Source organism: Hevea brasiliensis, chromosome 2 (assembly GCF_030052815.1).
Source record: "Hevea brasiliensis isolate MT/VB/25A 57/8 chromosome 2, ASM3005281v1, whole genome shotgun sequence".
Lineage (NCBI taxonomy): Eukaryota > Viridiplantae > Streptophyta > Magnoliopsida > Malpighiales > Euphorbiaceae > Hevea > Hevea brasiliensis.
Window position 1 is genome coordinate 307,844 of NC_079494.1, and position 23,190 is coordinate 331,033.

Genomic DNA, 23,190 nt, shown 5'->3' on the forward strand with positions numbered 1-23,190 from the left:
TCGCCCAATAAATACTGACTATGGACAGCCCGGACGGATTTTCATTTCCCTGTCTCAATACGGGTGGGAATGGAGCGGGCCTAAATCCGGTTGAAAACATATGGGCCGGTGCTGGATATTGGGTGCTCCGAATATCCAACACAAAATGTACAGACCCGCATATCTTGACCCTTCTAACGGCTATGTATTTCGCTTCCCAAACCCTAAACCTCTAGAAAAGCAGGCATCTTTAACGCACGCTCACTTGTCTTGTCATTTTCTTCTTCAAGCGCTGGGCTATTTGAGGTAATTTTTGTTTCTACTGCAAATGCAGATCAAGATTAATTAATGCAACTTATCTTTTAGGTAGGTGATACCATACATCTAATTTTCTTGCCCTGATATATTGATCAGATCTTGTTTCTTCAAGCAAACAATCGTCCATTAAGCTATGGCTTTGGTAAGTCAGTCAGATTATTCTTCTAGAATTCATATTTTGTTTAATTTACTGTTTATATACATTATACTATGAGAATGTACAAATTTGCATCATCTTGCTTTTGATAGGCGATTTACTATTTACTTTTGTATCATCGATATAGTTGCCATGAAAATTGAAAATCAAGGGGAAGAAAAAAAAGAATTAAATTACACTTTCTAATTTATGCTGCCAAATGCCCTTCAAATTGAAGGTATGAAGATTGGTGAAACTAAAGAACCAATTCCCTTAGGGCTAGGCTGGAACCTGGATGGATTGTTGTTTACTTTTACTTTCCGCAGTCACAGATCTAAAATGAAAATGTATAAACTGGTATAACAGAGTTGAATGGCGAAAAATATCCATATAGCCTACCACAACTAGCTTGGGATTACGGTTTAGTTGTTGTTGTTATTATTGCAAGTTCAGCTTTCTATTTCAGGTCATGTGACCTTGGTTTATGTTTAGTTAATTTTTTTAACAATATTTTATTATTTATTTTTTTTCATATGTTGACATCAGAAAATTTTTTTTCTAGATCCACCACTGCTTTGAATTATAAGTTTCTTAAAACTGAATGTTTTCATACCACCTCACTTTTTGGCCTTCATCTATGGTTGCTAGAAAGCTATGCTTCCTTTGACATGCAAATATGAACTTCTTTTAAAATAAATTCTCAGAATAGCTGTTGTGAGCTTGTTGCACCTTTTCTTAACCTAAAAATAGTTTCTTCATTTGAAGACATTAGTGTCTTTTGCAAACATATAGCCGAGGATTTAACCCAAAATCGTTTAGAGTGGAGAAAGAGAATCCATATAGCCGATCCTAAATTTTTGGGATAAAGACTTAGTTGAGTTTGAGTGTCTTTTGGAAACAACAATTTGATATGCCCTAGCTTGTGAGGAGCTTTTGCAGTATACAGCAAAAGATTTTCTTTATCATATTGGTTCACATTTAAGCTTTCTTTTTTTTTTTTCCCCTTAAGTACAGTGGTCATTATAATCATTCTCTACTTGTTGTGTAACTGAGTAGATGATTACATGAATATATGAAACATATAGCCCTGAATAATGCATTTGTTCGACATACTTTTTAGGTCTTGCATGCAGGTAACACAAACAAAAATGCTTTCAAAGCGCTCATTGCGGCAGAGTATAGCGGTGTCCAAGTGGAATTAGTCAAGAATTTTGAGATGGGTATATCAAATAAGACGCCTGAATTTCTTAAGATGAACCCTATTGGAAAGGTTTGCTACGTGCTATTACAAATTCTTTAGTGCTGCATGGTGTTGTGTACGGTATGCCCCATAAGGATTCTTTCCCCTAACTCTCTCCTCTGCAGGTTCCTGTGCTGGAAACTCGAGATGGTCCTTTATTTGAGAGTAATGTGATTGCACGCTATGGTGAGGGTTACCAAGATTTCCTTTTTATATCCTTATTATTGAGGTTTAAGTTGGATTTAATCGAATGCTTTCTCTTGGTGCAGTTACTCGCTTGAAAGCTGATAGTCCCCTCTTTGGCACTTCGTTAATTGAATATGTAAGTGTTTCTTTCTTTATTGAACATGGAATTGAAGTCGGTTGTACGGTTGAGGTGCTTTCTTCTTTTCTTTTTCATTATTATTTTTTTTTTGGGGTAGGTCGGTGGGGCATATACTGTCTGGTTTTATATGTGCAATTGATTATTTCGTAATCTATGTCAGTTCCAAATATGTTGACATAAATAAATGAGTTTGGATCTATGCTTGGGTTGTTTTTATGTGCAATCGACTATGGCCGTTGGTAGTTTTATATCTTTTGTGGATGTTCTAATTTGTTGTTATTATGTTTGAGAAATATTTGGTGTGCTTGTTCTATCAAGGTAGATGTTTTTCCCCTTCTTTTGAACCATATATAAACCTGGTTTGGCAGGCTCATATTGAGATGGATTGATTTTGCAACATTGGAGATCGATGCAAATATTTTGCACTGGTTTGTACCAAGAATTGGATATGCTGTATACCTTCCTCTGGTTAGTTATTTCTTGTTTTTATTTATTTTCTTTTGTGCGAGAGTAAAATGAATGTCTTTGTCAGAATATATCTGAAATACTGGTACATTTGATTCATTACTTATGACTTGCTTGTAATCTACAAAAAGGCTGAGGAGCTGCTATTGCTGCATTGAAGAGAGCACTGACTGCTTTAAACATGCATCTTGCTTCCAACACTTGCATGGTTGGACATTCTGTGACATTTGCTGATATCATTATGACGTGCAATTTGACATTGGGATTTAGCTGGATCTTGACTAAGAGCTTTACATCTGAATTCCCTCATGTTGAGAGATATTTCTGGACTATGGTTAACCAGCCAAATTTCCGAAAGATATTGGGTGAAGTGAAGCAAGCAGAATCTGTACCACCTGTGCAGTCAGCAAAAAAGTTTTCATAGCCAAATGAACGTGCAAAATCAAAGACAAAGGATGAGCCAAAGAAAGAGGCCAAAAAGGAAACGAAGAAAGAACCAACAAAGCCTAAAGAAGTGGCTAGCGAGGAGGAAGAGGCCAAAATGGAAGAGGCTTTACTCAAACACGAAGTCCAACTTCCGAGAGGTTGCTATTAAAGGTAACATTTTTAATTTTGTTTTATCTTTTATGGAAATACCTGAGGAAATTTGCAACTTTCACTTTCCTGGGATGCAATATTACACAGTTGTTAAAAGCACGTTTGAGGAGGAAGGTGTTAGCCCTAGCGTCTCAACCTGCAAAATGCAGGCAAGGCTCATTACTGCTACACCTTGCTAATATTTTTTCTGCATCTTTGATTTGTTGATGTATGAGTTTACCAAGTTCTCATACACACCAAATATATATATATATATATATAAGGGTAAGAAAAACAAGTTGCTGTTGGTTAGGGTCTATTCTCTTCCTCCTCTCAATTTCCTTACTTTTGTTCCAACTCCCTTTGGTCCTTGTTAAGATAGAAGGGCTACATCTTTACTTTTATTATTTCTATAAAATAGAAGGTTACATATTTATGTACAAATCTCCTATAATTATTTTACTTAATTAGGAATATAAATCCTGCCTATTTAGGAATAAATCCTACACTAATTAGGAATATATAAAATCTACTAATTAGAAATATATAAAATTCATATTGACTTTCCATAAAACTCCCCTTTAAAATTGAATCTCATAATTTCAATACTCTCCCTTGATGAGATTTTCATTGAAGCCAATAACTCCCCCGTAACAACTCACAAGACAGATTCAGAAATACCTACACAAAGCACCAAAATACAAATTGACTCACAGGGTTGCACTTCCTCTCCAAGGCAACGCCAACGAGGAAACACCAGCACAACCCAACTCATTGGGTTGCACTTTCCTCTCTTGTAACGATTGCAACGGTCGGGCTCCAACCACTAGAGGAATTGTCTGCTTTGGCCATAAGCCTCACGGTTTTGTACCACAGGTGGAATGGAGAACTTCCCAGGAGGTCACCCATCCTAGGATTTCTCTCAAGCGAGCACGCTTAACCCTGGAGTTCTTCCAACTCTCCAGGCCATTCCACCAAAAGGCGCTTCTAGTGATTAGTTCTCCCATTTTATATATCATTACTTTTTCACCCCAAGACCATCTCAGGTGCTTTTGCCTAAAAGACCCTTTTAGGCAAATCCCACAATAAAATGGGGGTCCTTTAGGCAAATCTTACATCGGCAAAGCACGGAGATGGTCTTGGGGTGAAAAAGTAATGATATATAAAATGGGAGAACTAATCACTAGAAGCGCCTTTTGGTGGAATGGCCTGGAGAGTTGGAAGAACTAAAGGGTTAAGCGTGCTCGCTTGAGAGAAATCCTAGGATGGGTGACCTCCTGGGAAGTTCTCCATTCCACCTGTGGGACAAAACCGTGAGGCTTATGGCCAAAGCGGATAATTCCTCTAGTGGTTAGAGCCTGATCGTTACAATTGGTATCAGAGCCGCTCGTGTATCCTCTTGGGCATTGGTGGGGCAAACCTCAGCGAGGATGCTGAGTCCCGAAAGGGAGGGGAGAAAGGTCCCTTAGGCAAATCCCACATCGGCAAAGCACGGAGATGGTTTTGGGGTCAAAAAGTAATGATATATAAAATGGGGGAACTAATCACTAGCACCTTTTTGTGGAATGGCCTGAAGAGTTGGAAGAACTCCAGGGTTAAACATGCTCGCTTGAGAGAAATCCTATGATGGGTGATCTCCTGGGAAGTTCTCCATTCCACCTGTGGGACAAAACCGTGAGGCTTATGGGCAAAGTGGACAATTCCTCTAGTGGTTGGAGCCCGACTGTTACATCTCTAAAGGCAATGCTGGTAAGGAAAAAAGACAAAATAACAATAGGTAAATCTTTATCTAACAACTCATATGACTACAATACAATGGCTGGCCAAACTTCAATAAGGGAGTTTCAAAATGGGGAATCAACTAGTAGGGTGAGCATTTGGTTAACCGAAGTGAATTGTTAATCGACTCTAAATTTATTAACTGAACCGAACTGAAATTGAGATAAGATTGAAATTAACCAAAACTGAAAATATTTGTTCGGTTATTGATTTTAACTGAATTAACCGAAAAAATGTGTTTTATATTATTAATTAATTAATAAATATTAATAAAAATATATTTATAATCCTTTTTTATTTATAAAAATAATAAATATGGTTAATATTATTAAGAGAATAATTTTAAGTTAAATATTATTATAAAATCATAAAAATAATAATTATAAATAATATATTATTAATAAAATTATAAATAATATATTAATTAATAAAAATTTGATTATTTCGGTTAGTTCATTACCAAATTAAAGGCAACCGAACTGAAAACCGAAATTTTTTATTATTATTAATCGTAAACCAAATCGAACTTACTCTTATCGAAATAATCGAATTTTATCGGTTCGGCTATTCAGTTACTGAATAATGCATACCCCTAGTAGCTAGGAATGGCTCAAAATGAACATAGTAATCAATACAGAAACTGAAAATTGCTTGAAATAGAATTGAAATAAGCACAAAATAACCCAAAATGTTCAAAACATCCTCAAGATTTTACCAAACACTGAAGGAACAAAAGCTAAACCCAAATCCCTTAAGTGCCACAACTCAACTCAACTAAGCCTTTATCCTAAGAATTTGGGGTCAGCTATATAGATTCTCTTTCTCCATTCTAAACGATTTTGGGTTAAAGCCTCGAAAATGTGTAATACTCCTAGGTCATATTGTACTACTCTTCTTTAAGTCAGTTTAGGTCTACTCCTTCTTTTCTTTCTATCCTCTAACCTAATGTGCTCTACTTGTCTAACTGGAGCCTCCGTATGTCTACGCTTCACATGACCAAACCACCTCAATCTCATTTTCCTCAACTTATCCTCAATTGGCACCACTTCTACCTTTTCTCTAATACTCTCATTACGGACTTTATCTAGTCTAGTATGACTACTCATCCACCTTAATATTCTCATTTCCGCAACTTTTATCTTAAACACATACGACTCCTTCAGTGCCTAACACTCACTACCATATAACATGACCAGTCGTATGGCTGTACGATAAAATTTTGTTTTCAACTTATTGGGAATTTTGCGATCACATAAAATTCCCGTGGTACTTCTTCACTTCAACCATTCGGCTTTAATCCTATGACTAACATCCTCCTTACATCCCCCTTCTACTTGAAGGATTGAGCCAAGATATTTAAAGTGATTACTTTGGGGCATTACCACTCCATCCAAACTAACTCCTTCCCTATCACCAGTTCGGCATTTACTGAACTTGCAATGCATGTATTTTGTCTTCGTTCTACTTAACTTAAAACCCTTTGACTCTAGAGTACTTCTCCAAAGGTCTAGCTTTTTATTGACTCATTCTCGCATCTCATCTATCAGAACTATATCATCTGCAAATATCATGCACCAAGGGATACTCTCTTGTATATGTTTCGTCAATTCATCTAAAACTAATGTAAAAAAGTAAGGGCTTATAGCTGAACCTTGGTATAATCCAATTGAAATAGGAAAATCTCGTGTCTCATCCCACTGTGCGCACAACGCACAATAGTAGTTGCTCCTTCATACATATCTTTCAACACTTGTATGTACTTAATAGATGCCTTCTTTTGTTCTAACACTTTCCATAAGACATCTCTTGGAACACTATCATAAGCCTTTTCCAAATCGATAAAAATCATGTATAGATCTTTCTTCACATCTCTATATTTCTCCATCAAGCTTCTAATGAGAAAGATCACTTCCATAGTTAAACGTCCAGGCATAAAGTCAAATTGATTGGGAGAGATAGAAGTATCATGACGTAGTCGATATTCTACAACTCTCTCCCACAACTTTATAGTATGGCTCATGCGTTTAATTCTCCTATAGTTTGAGCAACTCTGTATGTCTCCCTTATTTTTAAAAATAGGTACTAAAATACTCCTCCATTCCTCAGATATTTTCTTTGAGTTTAGAATCTTATTAAACAATTTAGTTAATCATGCCACTCCCATATCTCCTAAACACTTCCACACTTCAATTGATATTCCATCAGGTCCACAGGCTTTACCCACTTTCATTCTCTTAAGTGCCTCTTTTACTTCTAAAGATCTAATCCTTCTAGTATAATTCAGATTCTTTTCTATTGCTCTACAGTCTATATTCATGCTATTACTATTTTGACTATTGTTAAAGAGATCATCAAAATAATTTCTCCATCTTTCTTTAATGTCCTCATCTTTCACTAACATTTTTCCTTCTTTATCCTTAATGCACCTAATTTGATTGAGATTTTGACATTTCTTTTCTCTCCTCCTTGCTAATCTATAAATATATTTCTCTCCTTCTTTAGTTCCAAGTTTCTTATATAACTTTTTAAAGGCCTATGCTCTTGCCTGACTAACTGCCTTTTTTGCCTCTTTCTTTGCTATCTTGTATTGTTCATATGCCTCATTATTATCACATTTAGGTAATTTCTTATACCATTCTCTCTTTCTCTTCATTGCCTTTTGTACTTTCTCATTCCACCACCATCTCTCTTTTGAGGGTGGTCCATGTTCTCTATACTCTCCAAGTATTTTTCTAGCTACTTCTCTAATTTTGATGCTATCTGTATCCACATGTCATTGGCCTCTACATCTAGCTTCCATGAGAAGCTCATTTTTGAACTTCACTTGCTTTACTCCTTTCAACTCTCATCACTTTGTTCGAGCTACACTATTTCTTCTAACCTTGCTTGAATTATTCCTAAACTTGACATCCAAAACCACTAACCGATGTTGACTTGTTAAAGCCTCTCCTGGAATGACCTTGCAATCCTTGCATAGAGCTCTATTTGTCTTCCTGGTTAAGAGGAAGTCAATTTGGCTTCTATATTGCCCACTTTTAAAAGTCACTAAATGTGACTTTTTTTATAAAGTAGGTATTTGTTAGTATTAGGTATGCCATAGCAAAATTTAGGATTCTTTTTCCCTCCTCATTTCAGCTGCCAAAACGAAAACCTCCATGAACATTCTCATAACCTTGCCTATCACTTCCTACATGTCCATTCAAATCTCCACCGATGAAAACATTCTCTTCATTCGGTATGCTTTGCATTAGATCATCCATATCTTCTCAAAACCTTTGTTTACTCTCACTATCTAGTCCTATTTGTGGGGTATAAGCACTAACTACGTTTTTTATTTCTTCTTCTAGAAACTACATGTGGTCAGAATAAGAAGAAACGGGTTGCGCATGGGAGCTACACGTTCTTCGTCCGGTCATCGGATTTCAGATGAAGGCTGATCGGCAGCCAAGGCAATCTTCGGAGTGGGAGGTGAGACAAAATTGTTACCCTAATGCAGAATTAGGGCTCTAATATCCCTATACCGTCATTGATTATTCTCTGGGAAAAGAAGTTCACAATGTTAAGATTTAAGAATAAAAAGAAGAAAAATAAAGGGAAGAGAAAAGAAAGAAATCAAAGGGCTACATCTTTACTTTTTTACTGTTTCTGTAAATAGAAGGTTGCATATTTCTATGCAAATCTTCTATGATTACTCTACTTGCACTAGTTAGGAATATATATAATCCATATTGACTTTCAATAACACTCTCCTTTAAAAATAGAATCTTATCAATTCCAGCAGTCCTTTTCTCCCCTTTGTCGTCTTTTTCCTTCACTCAATCTTAAGAATAGTTGTCCAGCTAAACACCACCACCACCCCCCCCCACCCCAACCCAACCTCTTTCCTTCATTCTGCGAGTTTTGTTTCTGCTGCCTATCTCTTGGTTCATTTTTTTGTCATCTAGTTTTCTCCTTTTGTGAATGCCTTTCACCTTTCATAACCCTTTTCAAAAGCCATGATGGATGTCTTCGGTTGCTTTAGGTATTATTGCTATTTGGTAGGAATATAGGATCATGTTTTTTAAGTTTTTTTTTTAACATCATTTCTTTTTTATTTTGGATTTTAAAAACATTGATGCTAATGTTCTTGATGTTATAAATATGAATGGTCTAACATAAGTCTAGTTGATATCACACCTTGTTAGGTGTTTTCCTCGGGAGAATTTTAGAACTAAAATCATGGCTTACAGTCACCAGTTCTGCTGATCTATTTATTTGCTAATACATGAAGTTGTTTTTCACTGTTGGCCCATTTTTTGCTGCATTGTGGAATTCGCGCGCATGCGCGCTAGCACGCGCGTGTGTGTGTGTGAGAGAGAGAGAGAGAGAGAGAGTTTGGCTTTCACTGTGCCAGGGTTTACTTAGTGAGGGCATGTATTTCTTTGTAAGCCACTTTAGTTGAAACCTACGTGGACTCTCTTTCAAAAGATTGCTAGATATTAGTGTGGTTAGAAAGTGAATTTCTAATAAAATTACTTCGTAATTAAAATGGAGTAACTGGAGTTTTACAACCACTGTTTCTGTTGAAATATGAAATAAAGGATAATTTTATCTATTTTTCTAATAATGGAAATTTTAGTTTCCCATTTCAGACTTGCCAGAGATTAACATCTGTTTTCGCTTACCTGTTGCACGATTTTGGGACATGTATGATCCTGAGGGTTACTCCCTTTGGTTTTGTGATTACGAGTACAATGATGAAAATACCGTCTCGTTTGTTACATTGAACAAAGTGAGTGGTTTCCTGCAGCGGATGGACTTGGCTCGTAAGTATGCTTTTGGGAAGATGCTGGTGATCGGCTCACAACCACCCTTCAAGGTGAAGGGACTGTGGGTCTTCCGCGGACAAGAGATTCCCCAGTTTGTGATTGATGAATGTTATGACATGGAGCTATATGAGTGGAAGAAGGTTGACATTATAGATGAATCGCAAAAGGAAAAGGTCAACCAGATGATTGAAGACCATGAGCCTTTTGAGGGTGAGGATCTATTAGATGCCAAGTGCTTCAAGTGATAAGATCCTGTCGGCTGTCTGGGTCAAGGACCAAGGTTTAGGGGTCTCTTCCTAAATTTTGTTGTTTCAAATAGGTTTTTTCTCTTTTCATTTAGTAGTTTTGCAGATTTGTTGTTAGATGACTTGATGAATTCGAAAACCGAATAGATAGGCTTGTACTTTTGGTTGAATCATGCCCAATTATATCATTTTCCTTTTTAAGTTTTGTATCAAAGCTTTGGGTAACAATATTGCAGTCGCGTTTCTTGCATGGAACGATTTAATGCTCTATGAAATCTAATCTTAATGCTCTTTTAAAAGAACAATTTAAGGGATAAAGGCCAGTTGTGAAATGATTTTTTATATATATATATATATATATATTCAAAACTTATAAAAAAAAATATAAATAGCAAAATGTTATTAATTGAAAAAGCTTAATTTATTTTATTTTAATCATTTCTTTATTAAATTAATTTAACTTAATTTAACTCATAAAATTTTGGGTTAAATTTATTGATTTAAATCCAAATTTAAGAAGTTTAATTTTTTAATTGATTTTTGAGTTAAATTAAATTTAAATTAAAATTTTTAGGTTAATTTAAATAAAAAATTAAAAATTAGTTAAATTGAACAGTTTTATCATAATCATTCCTCAATTTTACAATCAATTAAAATTTTAAATTTTTATTTATTTTCAATTTATTTAAAATGAAATCTTATTTTTAGAAATAGTTTAATATTTTTATAAATATTTATAATTAATTAATTATTTAATTTATCATATAAAAATTTTTATGTATAATTTTTTAATTCGATTTTAGGTAAATATTTATGTCTAATTTACCTTAATTGTTTTAATTTATTTTAATATAAAAAATTAATAGCATACAATTATTTTATTTTATTTTAAAAATATTTAAACCCTATAATAAACCTACTTAAGTTGTAATTATGATCACTCTTTAAACACAACTACTATTTTTAAAGAAGAAAATGACAGTGATAATAACAAAGAAGAAGATTATTCTGTAAAGAAGAAATTATTCTCAACAGAATAATTAGAATCTCATCGTATTATAATCAAGTTAGTGATGATGATTATAATAAAAATGATGAGTTCATAAAAAAAAATCTTTTTAAACCATTTAATAAGAATAGCTTATCGATCTATTTTAGGATACAGTAAATATCTAACGACATATTATAGATTGGATATACAAAATTTATGTTAAAGGCAAATTATAGTTAGTTGAAAGGTTTATTTGATTTTTTTTAAAATTTAAAATGGTTTTTATTTCATTTATTTTAAAATTTAAAGAATTTATTTGATATTTCATAAAATTTGAAGGATTTATTTAGACCTCATAAATATTTAAAGACTTATGTTACTATTGACTTATATTTTAAAAGCCAAAATAAGCTTTTTGTCAATATTTTTTAAAATAATATTATCTTAAATATTAAAAAATAGTTTAAAAACATTATTTAACTGTATGGGAATTTTATGATCAAAATGTCATAAATTTAATTTTGAATTAATTTTTAACTTTATTTAATTAATATATTTAAATAATTATTTTTTATAATAGTTTTAATTATAATGTCAAACTCTAAATATATTTAATAAATTTTAGAGAGAACTAGTCAGGCTAACCTTATCTCCACAGCTTAATTTTCTAGAGCCATAGCTAAATCAATTTATAAAAATTAAAAGATTAAAATATTCTTAAATAATTTTTTTTCTACAATATCCGTGAGCCTTGTTTAAAATTATTTTATATGTATATTATATAATTATATTTATTTTTTTTATTTTCTTTTCCTTATTTAAATGATTTACTCTTTCCTACTAACGTAATTCCTCCACAATTATGTTAAAATGGAACTTAAGATATCTTTATTTTTTTAATTTTTAAATTTTGACTTGGTTGTAACCCTAACAAACAAAGTTGAGATGTTGGATTATAGGACTACTCGACTCAATTAAAAAAATTTATATATATAATTAATTAAATTATTCATGTGACAACCCACTAATTTGAAATTAATTTTTTTATTTTATTAAAATCTTTAAAATATTATTGTATTTAATAAATTTAAATTTATTGAATACTTCACTTTAAACACTTATTATTTTAATATTTAAAAATAAATAGTAAGACCTAAACTTTTATTATTTAAATATCTTATTTTATATTTAATAGATTAATAATTACATAACTTATTATTTTAATTATTGACATGTATGTGAAAAATTTAGTATATCTATTAATTTACTTGTTGGTGAAATTGGTGTTGATATTACTTATCACAATTGCAAGTATTAAAAGTGTATCTTTTGTAATGATTCTAGAAAATAAAAACTCATTGAGGAAAAGTATAAATTTAATATTATAGAGATAATTTACCATTTTATAAATTTATTTATTTTTTCTATTCAATTATTGTTATATAATGAAAATTTATATTTATTTTTATATTATTTGTTTTTATTAGTAAATAATTTATTATTATATATTATATTTTCTTTTCATTTGAATTGAGTTAAATAAAATTTTTTTGACTTCCCTGACTCAATATTTTGACTCCGCCCTTGAGTATAATATTATTATAATATATTAATTATTATTAATTATGATAATATAATAATTTTTTATTTTTCATTATCATTTTTAGATTTATGTTAATAAAAATCAAAGTATATTAATAGAAATAATAAATTTGTGAGTGATATGATATGAGGTAATATTTATAATTATAGATGTTTTATAAATATATAAATTTAACGATTTGGTTCATTTATTTTCGTATTATATTTTTTTAATAATGTTGAATTTATGATAATTAATTAGTTTTTAACATTTTATAATTTTGTAAAATATATATAATTAACATGAAAAATTTAATTTTTTTTCAATACTATTTTAATAGTAAAATAAATTTAATTAGTATAATTCCATGTAATGTTATTTTTTTAATTTTAATTATTTTTTGTTTATTTTTTAATTTTATTTAATAATATTAATTGTGCACATCCATATCAATAAATATCAATATTAATAATTTTTATATAATATTTGCATAATTTTATATTTACTTATGATATGAAAAAAATTTTAAAAATAAGATTAGTAAATATATTAATACTAATAAATTATTTATAAATAGTAAATTAATAACTATAATTTTCTTTTTATATAAAAAAAATTGATGCTAATAGAATAAAAAACACTAGTGTTAGTATATTATTATTTTTTAATTGAAATGATTATAGTAAAAAACTCATAAACAATAATTTAGTTTATAGTAAAACACTTGATTAAATTAATTTACAAGGACCAAAATGAAATTACTTTCCAACAAATTTTTTTATTTTTTTATTTACTTATAAGCATAGCTCATAATATTTAAAAATATCTTAAATAGATAGATTAGCTTAAAAATAAAATTTATAAATTGGTTTGATCGACTTATAAGTTAAACTAAACACTATTTTAAAAATATATTAAGAGTTAAAAAATATAAATTTTATTTAATTTAAAAAAATACTAAAAATTATAAATTTATATTAATGATATAAGAATCGAAAATTAGACTACTTTTTCTTTACATGTCAGGCAATTTTATTTTATTTTTTATCTTTACTAATTTTAATTCATTATTTATATATTAAATTTATAGTTCTTATTTAACTCACTTTTTAATTCAATGAAAAATTAATTTTAAAATTTTTTTTATATATTTTTAAATTAAATTTTTTATAATTATTTTGTTAAAAGTAGTCACTTTAATAAAGGTAATTATTGGATCCAAATAAATAAATTTTTTATTAAATTACGTAATACTGAAAATTTAAAATTTTATTTTTTAAAAACCAAAATATCAATTTGTGTTTATATGAAAATATTAATATATTAAATTTAATTAATAATTCTATATCTAAAGTATAATTCTTAATTTTTTGTTAAGTATTTACTATTTAATAAATTAGAATAGATTATAGTATTAAAAAATTAAAAAATCATTACATATATATATTAAATTTTTAAACTTTGAATAATGTACCATTTATTAAAATTAAAAAAAGCAATATTTTAAATTATAATAATCATATTAATTATATTAATTTTATAATTAAACTAAAACTTAATACATTATGTTAATTATTAATTTTTAAATAATATATATTTACCTATTTAAATGTTTTTTCTCATATATATAAATTTTTTTAGAAATTTCATGTATAAGATTCATTTTATATGCTTTATACGTAATTATATATTATTTAACAATTTTGATTCGTATATATATATATAAAGATTATCAATAGTCTACATAAACTTATAAATTCAAATTCAATTAGAACTAATTTATATATTAATGTAATAAAAATTTTGGAAATATATGTATAATTAAAATGAAATATAAACTTATTTTATATAAAATATTTTTTAATGAACTTTTAAAAAATTAAATTAAAAGAAAATTAATTTTTTTTTCACATCATCAGTTTATATATAAATATCTAATATAATAATATTATTTAAAAAATAAATTAGACTGAGTAACAATAAGTCATTTTTTTATAATCTCACAATTAGCAATTTGATGAATTCAAACTTATCTCCTCATTACTTACATGGAGAAATACTAATTACACAACCCTAATGTAAATTTATTAATCATATTTCCAATGATTAAAAGAAGTATACCTTTTCTACCAAAAAAAAGTGTACTTTTGTAACTACTTAAATGGAATTTAATTATTTAAAAAAAATTAATAAATCGTATTCCAAAAATTCTATGGCGAGGACTGAGGCTTTCCATTTCGTGATAAATTTTCTGTATATATCTTAAAACATGATGAAATCTAAGGGCCGATAAGATAATTCTCATATGAGAATATATGAAAGTAACGACCTTATATATTAACTTTTCATTGTTTATAGGAAGTGAGATATTTTTTTCATGAGAGAGTACATGCTATAGAAGCACTCAATAATCCCTTGCGGTTTGAATCCCCGACTGTAAAGGAGAACAAGTTCAAGCAACCGTCCAAGTGATGGGAAAATGGTTTGGAGACGTGTCATGGAAAACACCCCCTCCTAACGCTGACCTATCCCCCTATTTTCTACGCAGAAGAGAGGATAGAGATTTTTTCCCAAAACGATCTTTGTAGTTCTTCTTCTATTCTTCTCTATTTATCTGCATCACGTGTCTATATTTTATCTGAAAAAATGTTGCTTTAGCTTCAGGACCTTAATGCTAAAGGGTGCTTATATATTGTCCTAGCTCTACTGCTACACGTACCCCGGCCCTTTTGATTTCATGGATTCAGACATGTTTCATCACTGAAAGTTTTTTGTCTGGAGCAAGATTAGCTACCTTCAACTTCAAGTCCTCTTAACTTGTTGGAATCTGGAAGTGACACGTGAACCAATCTGTGGCAGAACCAGGATTTTAAGTTAGGGGACCATTAGTCCTCCAAAAACCTAATGTTCATGTATTTTTCATTAACTACCTATTTAATTAGAGGCATTTTAATATAATAAAAAGTTATTGTGATCACCATATGTCTTAGAGATTATATTTTCCGCAGTGATTTTTTCCATGTTTCCTCCTGAGATTTGGGTGTATATTTGAATTTAATCTGCTATGTTTCCTCATGAGATTTGGGTGTGTATTTGAATTTAATATGCTATGTTTTCTTGTTGTAGTCAATACTTGATTATAAGAATTTGTATACTTAATCATAGGAGCTGTCAATTGTACATAAAGTTTAATATCTTCATGAAGAATAAATCAGAACATTTTTATGCAATTCCGCATTGTTCTTTTTATGATATCAGAGCAATAAACCTTCTTCCTTTTTTTTCTGCTCTTTAAGCCATGTCTGACAGCACACCTCCTTCTACCTCCACCAACTTAAATGCTGATTTCTCTTCCAAAGAACATGATTCTGCTAACCTCCTAAATCCTGACAACCCTTTCCATCTTCCTCATTCTGAAAATCCTGGAGCCATGCTTGTCTCCTTTCCACTAGCTAGAGACAATTTTATCACATGGAGCAGAGCTATGACCATGGCTCTATCTGTAAAGAACAAGTTGGGTTGTAATACCCATCCTACCTAACTAAAATAACTGTAATATGGAACTAAATTGACAGAATTTCCTCAAAACAATGGACTAATTAAATATAGGTAACCTATTATACATATGAATTTCTCAATCAATCATTGACAAAAATAGACTAACAGCCATTAAATGACATCAAAATACAGAAGGTACCTATTTAATGATTAGAATTGTGCTAGTGATATACAACGTTTCTAGAGTGCCTTCATTCATAATGATAATAATAATAATAATAATAATAATAATAATAATAATAATAATAATAATAATAATAATAATATGACAAGATTTAGGAACTGAAAAGGGAACATTAAAATCAAAGAAAGCAAAATTTTATCTACTTTGAATCGCACTCAAAGGCTGCCTACGTTGCTCCTATGGAGGATCTGGTCTACATAGCTCTTAAAATTCTAGTAAAATTTTGACAGAATTTCTCTTAAAATTTGACGTTTCTCCTTGTTAAAAGACCAAACAAAATCAAACAATAATATCAGAGCCCAAAATAGGTTCACACCACGCCAATTTCGCTAATTAATATGCCTCATTGTGATCACAAGTGAACATTGCCATATTGATATTTCTTTATCACCTTAGTGTCACACGTTCAGTAAATAAATATTTTACAACTTTTAATCCAATCAAAATATATTTTCCTCAAACATCACCACTAAGAAAATTCAACAATAAATTTTAAATAAAATAACATTTTTTCTATCATGATCTTAGAAATTATTTTAGTTATACATGATTTCCTAATTGTCCCAACATTATCATCTAGTAGTTCATGACTTGCATTGACCAAAGTCAAGCCTTTCAATAATACAGTAGTATTGATTATGCATTTCAACGATATCAAATTGCTTCTAGCTAAACTGAATTTGCCTCTTATTGAATTTTATGCATATACATTTATATGTGAATACATGTGCACAAAAATTTACTAAAAATCATTTTTCACTAAAAGGGCATGACTACACACACAAAAAAATATATATATATTTATGCTTGTAAAAACTATTACGTTCAGCACTTAGTGATCCCACATTGTACCGAGAAAACTTCTTGAAACTTTTAAAGGAAAGAAACATATCACATGAAGTCATTCATTTTTTTTTTTTTGACATGAGAGTAGTAAGGAATCACACATTAATCATTTACTTGCACAACAATTATTTATACTATATACATGTATCCCATAAATAACATTATTGCAAAAAAAACCATAACTCATTGTCAAGATGTTATCCTATACTTCTCTTATTGAACATTATACTAATGAATTCTTGTTTTATTCCATACTCTAGCTACAAATTCCCATATGGGCAATATCACACATTTTCAATGTCCATAATATCCTCCAGACAAAGATAATATTCAAATTAATTAGAGCTACAAATTACAAATAAATCAACTAAAATATTTCCAAGTTACTTGTATTGAATATCAAACATACTTATCAATATACAAAAGCGCCTCTAGCCCCTTTAGACATCCACAAGCATGATTTAGCCTAAAATATTTGTAACATATCATCAATACAAAAATTCATTTCTAAAATCCTAATCCACAAGCCAATAATCACATCAATTTTTAATTATCCAACTTATGGCTCCATAAAAATATAATATCAAAAATAATACTCAATTCCATAATTTTTCCAACAATTAGCATATTCTTGCTTCAACCCAATTCAACCCTTCACAACATAATTCTTCATTCTCAAGCTTCAACCAATTATATAAAATTTAAATACCATGAACTCACATAATCACATATACCCATATACCAAAAATCCAACTAAAATCCATATATGTATTTCTCAAAAATATTCCATAACCATTTAAAAATTCAACAAACACTATATTCCATCTCAAAATAATTTTACTTGCATCATATATATTTCTTAGAACTTTTCTTCAATTTTTTTATCCAAGAAATACTGTATTTAAGCACCACAGACTGAGAAACAAGAAAAATAATCTTACACAAAACTTATCTGGGTCTCAAAAATTCTAAAAATTCATGAAAAAACTCCTGGAAGTTGAATCATGGCGAAAGCTCGCCGAAACCACTGTTAACTCCACCGCGCACGGTGGCCAATCGCCAGCGACATCCGCAGGAACTGGTCACACCAGAATGTTCCTCTCTTTCTCCTAATTCCATAGATACCAACCTTGCATCATAACTCTTCATCGTTTGCTCAAACTAAGCTTCCAAAACCCATTTTCTCTCTCTAACTTTCTTCCTTTCTCTCTCTTCTTTTCTCTATTTTTCTCTCAAATTTCTTCAATTTCAGACCAAAATCCATCTTCCCTCACTGCTAGAATACTCCCTAACCAGCCAGCCTTTGATTTCTAGCCATCTCCTCTCCTCCCCTCTTCTTTTTCTTCTTCTTCTTCCTCTTTCCTTCCTCTCTTCTGAATCTTCTTTCTTTTTCTTCTTTTTCTTTTTTTTTTTTTATTTGCTTGCTGCTAGAGACTTCATGTGGGTAGGCTGCCCACTTTTAGATTTTTTTTAAATTACCCTTTGGTCCCTCAACTTGTCCCAAACTTTATTTTCCACCCAAAACTCTTAATATTTCCACTTTAAGTCCAAATGTCAAATTAAATTCCTCCCCAAATCTTTATAAATTAATTCTCAAATTTCTAAGACACCCATAATTATATTTTTCCACATATTAGGGTGTTACATGGGTTTTATTGATGGCATCATTCCAAAGCTTGAGACAACATATCCTTTTTTTTCTCCTGGGAAGAGCCCTAATGATATGGTGCTTTCTTGGCTATTTAATTCGATTCACAAAGATATAACACCAAGTATTATATATTCTGATATAGCATTTTCCATTTGGAATGACATTCGAGATCGTTTCTCACCAAGCAATGGTCCAAGAATTTTTCACCTGCAAAGAACAATTAACACCATGGAGCAAGGAGCAGATTTTGTCACCTTGTACTTCAATCGTTTGAAGGGCCATTGGGATGAGCTCTTAACATATTTTCCTTTACCTGCTTGCTCATGTGCTACAAAACAACATATTCTTTCTTTTTATCACTAACAACAACTTACACAATTCTTAACCAGACTCCATGACTCATATAGTGCTGTGAGAAGTCATATTCTCCTCATGGATCCATTGCCTAGTGTGACAAAAGCTTATTCTCTTGTGTTACAAGAAAAAACTCAGAGAGGCCTTTAGGCCTTACTACCCACTCCAACAGAAGGTGCAGCTTTAGTTATAGCACAAAATTTCAATAATATCTCTCTTCCTCGCTGCTCATTATTTTGCAGTCTCTGTAATAGAGAGAGGCACACAAAGGCTACTTGTTTTAAGCTTAATGGCGACCCAACAAATTACAAAGGGCACAACAAATCAAGTCATCATCATGGTAAGCAAAACACTAAAGGGTTTAGCCAAAGCACTACCCACATTGCAAATATGACTAATCTTGAGGACAGTAGCAGTTCTTTACAATTTACTCCTGAGCAATATTAGCAAATTCTAAGCCTCATTCAATCAAATAATCCACTACAACCTACACTAAATTTAGCAGGTAATCTTATATGCCTATCTTCATTTTTTGAATCATGGATTATTGATAGTGGTACTAGTGATCACATCACATCTTCTTTGGAACACTTGAAAAGCACAATTTCCACTCATTCATCTTCCATATGTCTTCCTAATGGTTCAAATAAGCTTGTTTCACATAAAGGATCTTGTCAATTAAACTCCCATATTACACTAAATGATGTTCTTTACGTTTCCTCTTTCAAATATAATTTTCTTTCCATTAGTAAGATCACTCGAACCTTAAATGTTGTGTTAATTTTGACCCTGATTATTGCATTTTTTAGGACCTGTTAATGAAGACGATGATTGGACTGGGTAAGGAACATGGTGAACTTTATTTCTTTACACCTCAACCTTCATATGGTTCAAGTTTTTTGGGCCCCAAACAAACTCTTTGGCATTGGAGACTTGGTCATCCTTCACCTGTTAGAATAAATAAAACAGCTAAGCTTTCTCCTTGTGTTTCAAATGATTCAGTTAGTCATTATGATGTTTGTCCTTATTGGATCTAAGGGTCTTAATCCATGTTTTGATGATAATAAATAATTAGTATCCTACTAATCTACCTTGGAAGTATTTGTGTTGAGTTTATAGGCCCAAGATTCAAAATTGCCAAATTGTTTTAAATTAATATTAAAGAAGAGCAAGATAAGAAAGCAAATATTTATGGGATCCTATAATATAATTTTTATTTATGTTTATATCTTGTGAATCTTATTTAATTAATTGTGTTGGCTCAAGTCTAAGTGGTACTAAGAAAATTTTATTTAACTTAGTTTTCACTTAACTCTTTACCAAAGGAAAATTAAATAATTTTTTTTCAAAAATGTAAAATTAATTCTTTTAAAGTGTTTTCATTGAAAAGTTTATCAAATTAGCTTTCCAATGGTTCAAATGAATCAAAAATCTAAATTCAAGTAAAAAAGTTATGAGTTTGTGAATCTCTAAACTTTTTAGTGTCTTTATTTTTAAGTTTTCTTTACTAAGGAGGAGTAAAGTGAAATTTTCACTTTTGAAAAATGTAAATTTATTTTTGAAAGTATTTTCACTGAAAAATTTATCAAATTAGCTTTCCAACGGTTTAAACTGATTGAAAATATGAGTTTGGGTAAAAAAGTTATGAGTTTTTGAAGCCTAAGTGCCTTTTTATCCAGAGAGTGCTTCGATAGCCAAAAGTGTAAACTTTGGCAGCCAAAGTTCACTCCTTAAATGATGATTTTTGAGTGTTTAAGCCCTTTTTGTCTAAAGAGCACTTCGGCAGCTAAAAGTGAGAACTTCGGCAACTGAAGTTCACTTTTTGAATGGTGTTTTTTGGTGCTCTAACCTTCGGTAGCAGAAGTAAAGAACTTCGGCAGCCGAATCTGAGTTTCTGAAACTTGATAAAACAGAGTTTTGGATGATTGAAAAGCTATATTTGTATTTAATGCACCTCCAACAATCATTTTCTTGCCAAAACTGTAAATAAAGGCCATTTATAACTGGAGGATATAGACAATAATAGTTTCTTTGAGAATTTATTGTGTTCAAAAGATTTTTCTTCTTCTCTCTCTCTAGAACTTGAGGTTCATAATTGATTATTGAGAGCTTGATAGTTTGATCTATAATTTCTTTGTTCTGAGAGTTTGTTCAAGGTTATTGTGAACCTTTATTGCTACTTGAGTGTAATAGAGCATTAAATTACTCTTAAGTATAAAGAGATTTATAAAAGAGTAAATGTTTGCTCTTGTGGTGATTGTATGGGATTTATTCTTCGCCCAAAGAAGAATTTTAGTGGAATTAACTCTCAAGGAGGGCATTGAGGAGAGGATATAGGCTTGGAATAGCCGAACCTCTATAAATTTCCTGTGTTCATTCTTCTTTTCTCTCTTCCTTGGGTTGCTACAAGGGACAATAGTCCTCTTGCAAAGCAAACTAGACTTCCATTTACTATTAGTTCTATTAATACTTATGATCCTTTCCAATTGGTTCATTTTGATATTTGGGGTAGTTATTCGACTGTTTCTATTTTTGGTGCTCGCTATTTTTTATCCATTGTTTGATTTTTCCCATTGCACTTGGGTTTTCCTCATGAAATTCAAGTCCGAAATAGAATAGTTAATCAAACATTTTTTCTTCTATGTAAAAACTCAGTTTCACAGCCAAGTTTCATGGGTTCAATTTGGCAATGGAACTGAATTTTTTTCAAATTCAATGATAAAATTCTTTAAAGAAAATGGAGTCATTCATCAACATAGTTGTGTTTCCACAACACAACAAAATGGTGTTGTAGAACGTAAGCAATGCCACTTATTAGAAGTAGCTCATGCATTATGCTTTCAATCTGGGTTGCCTTTATCTTTTTGGGGTGATTGCATTCTCACTGTCACTTATCTCATAAATCGTTTTCCCTTACCAATTCTAGACAATCTTATACCACATGAGCATCTTCTTAATCAGACTCCTAAATATGATCATTTGTGAGTTTTTTTTTGTCTCTGTTATGCATCTATTGGGCATTTGCATCATAATAAGATTGGTCCTAGAGCACGAGCTTGTATTTTTGTTGGATATCCTTATGGACAGTATGGCTATAGACTTTTTGATCTTGTTGAGAAAAAATATTTTACAAGTAGGGATGTGATATTCCATGAAAATATTTTCCCTTTTAAGAATTTTAAAACATCCTTCACTCCATCTTCTCAATCTACAGGTTTTCCTCAACCAGCTCAAGACATACCATAGTCCATTTTTCTTAATCACCAAACATGTAATACTAAATTTTCTGAGTCTCCAAATGCTAAAACACCTTCTTTACCTTCCACACTGGCTAAAGATGTGCCTACCATGCATTTAAGTGATCCCCCAAATTCCATTCCTACACCAACTCCTTTGGACGCTATACCACTGCATCGTTCCACTCGAGATCATACACAACCAAAATATCTAAAATATTATATTGTCAATAGCATGATTTCTGAACCAAGTCCAACATTAGATTCCTTGACAGGTAATGTGAAAAGTACATGCTTTCCTCTCTCTCATTTTATTTCTTATAAGAATTTGTCTCCTTCTCGCAAACACTTTGTTGCAATTATTTCCTCTACTATAGAAACCACTAATTTTATTGAGGCTGTTAAAGATTTTCATTGGCATGAAGCTATGAATGCTGAAATTGCAGCCCTTGAGCATCACCAAGTTGCCCCCAGGAAGGAAACCAATTGGTTGCAAATGGGTATACAAAATCAAATATAAATCTGATGGTTTAGTGGACCGTTATAAAGCGTGGCTTGTTGCAAAATGGTATACTCAAATGGAGGGCCTTGATTACTATGAGAGTTTTGCACCGGTGGCTAAGTTAGTCACAGTTCGAATCTTACTAGCAATTGTTGCTATCCAAAATTGGCCATTGTATCAATTGGACGTGAGTAATGCCTTCTTACATGGTGATTTACATGAAGAAGTATACATGAAATTGCCACCTAGATTTTCTATTCATGGAGAGAATAACGTTTGCCGCTTAAACAAGTCACTTTATGGCCTTAAACAAGCATCCAAAAATTGGTTCTCTAAATTTTCTGCTGCCTTATGTGATACTAGTTTTCATCAATCTAAAGCTGATTATTCCTTGTTCACCATGAAATAAGGTGAT

General features: G+C 30.9%; 1 pseudogene; it reads left to right on the top strand.

The window, feature by feature from the left end:
• Positions 1 to 43: 43 nt before the first annotated feature.
• On the top strand, positions 44 to 10,072 carry LOC110669289 (elongation factor 1-gamma-like; annotated as a pseudogene).
• Positions 10,073 to 23,190: the final 13,118 nt, after the last annotated feature.